Genomic DNA, 1840 nt, shown 5'->3' with positions numbered 1-1840 from the left:
TCTTGCTACTGCCCCCCCCCCCTTAAATCATAATCAATGACCACGTAAGAAAAACAACAACAGAATAACAAGGACAGCCCACAGCATATCCGCACTCGCCTTTAATCCCCAACCTTCATTTCGGCGTTTAAATACAGGGCTAGACTCGAACACACGCCCTCGCCCCCCCCCCCCCACCCGACTGTAAGGCATTTTGTTCACATCAAAAGCCAATTTCATAGCATCCCTGTATTCGTCCACCTCCCCTTCCCCTCCATTCCCTCTCTCTCTACCCTTCTACCTCTTTCCTTAATCAACCTTTCCACTTCCTATACCTTCCTTCCATTCTTTTTCCCTCGTTTCCTTCGTCCTCTCTTCCTTCCCCTTCCTCTACCCTCCTCCCTATTTCCCCTAGCCTACCCCCCTCTACTGTCCTTCCTTTCCTCAACCGTTCTTTCCCCCTCCTCGACATTCCTTGCCCCACACCCTAGCCTCCTCCCCACTTCCTCTATTCTCCTTCCCCTCTTCCTCTATCCTTCTCCCTATTTCCTCTACCGTCCTTCCCCTCCCTCTACATCTTCCTTCCCTTCCTCAAACTTCCTTCCCATTTCCTCTACACTCCTCCCCCCTTCCCCTATCCTTTATCCCTTCCCCTTTCCCCCTTCCCTTCCTCAACCCTGTTCCCCATTCATCTCACCTTACACCCCTTCCTCTGCCCTCCTCCCCCTCCCTCTACCTTCCTTCCCTTCCTCAAACCCTCCTCCCCTCTCCTTCTATTTTTTATCCCTTCCTCTCCCCCCCTTCTCTTCCTCTAACGTCCTTCCCCTCTCCCTCGCACTCCTTCCTCCCTCCCTTTAACTAGTTTCCGATGATCTTTTGCATATTCTCAATGCTTAGCAAGCACTGGTTTTTATTGAATACTGATTGTTTTCTCTCACCCCTTTTACAAAATAGGCCGTTCACATCATCACAAGTAAATGCGACTGGTTTTTATCCTAATTGTACTCAATTATTATATTCATGAATATTATATTAGTTTCGGGTAAAACTCCCACGAAATCAGAATTGCTTTTATGTGTAACAGTAGTACTATATCACGATCCATCCGCCACTTTTCACTTTATTTTCATCTGCCCCTCTTCTATTTTCTACTTTCTATCTACTCTCCCCCCCTCTTCCTTTCTCACTAATTCTCCCTCCCCCCTCAAATTCTCTTGCACCCTCACTTCTCCCGCCCGGATTTGCAACTTTACATCAATAGCTTCCTCCACTTTCCTCCTTAGTATGCAATGACATTAAATTCACACATTCACATTACAGATCAACTCGTAAACACGGTCTCTTTACTGAACACAAACGAAAGAGAAAACAACTAAATCACCATCGAATGACTAATTCGTAGGCTAATTCATATAAAATCTTATTTAGAAATGCAACATCCTGTGCAACAGCAATGTTTATATTTTATGCCCACGAGCTGAATATCGTAAAATACGAAAAAAGAAAAGAAAAAAAACGCACATAGTGATTATGATTGGTCCAAACCGCAACGCGTCGAAGCACGTCAGCCAATCACGTGTTTAGTTGATTTTCATCGGCCTGTAAATAATCGTATAGGCAGTATGCTGTGCATGTTAAAAATCATTTTGTGTTGTGTTTACTACATCGACATGCCAGTGCCGATGTATTTCATCAGTGATTAATGGTGATAAAATTTGGTGATTAAATACTCGGAACAGCTGGTCTAGTATTGATTGTATTGATCAGCGTTCATCATCTTTATTGGTTCGACAATAACGATCCCTTGTATTTTTTCTACCCTCTCTCTCTCTCGCCCATAATCTATCTCTTCTACCTAACA

This window comes from Penaeus monodon, chromosome 23 (genome assembly GCF_015228065.2).
Source record: "Penaeus monodon isolate SGIC_2016 chromosome 23, NSTDA_Pmon_1, whole genome shotgun sequence".
Lineage (NCBI taxonomy): Eukaryota > Metazoa > Arthropoda > Malacostraca > Decapoda > Penaeidae > Penaeus > Penaeus monodon.
The sequence above is the reverse complement of the archived record's forward strand: the minus strand, read 5'-3'. Positions refer to the sequence as shown.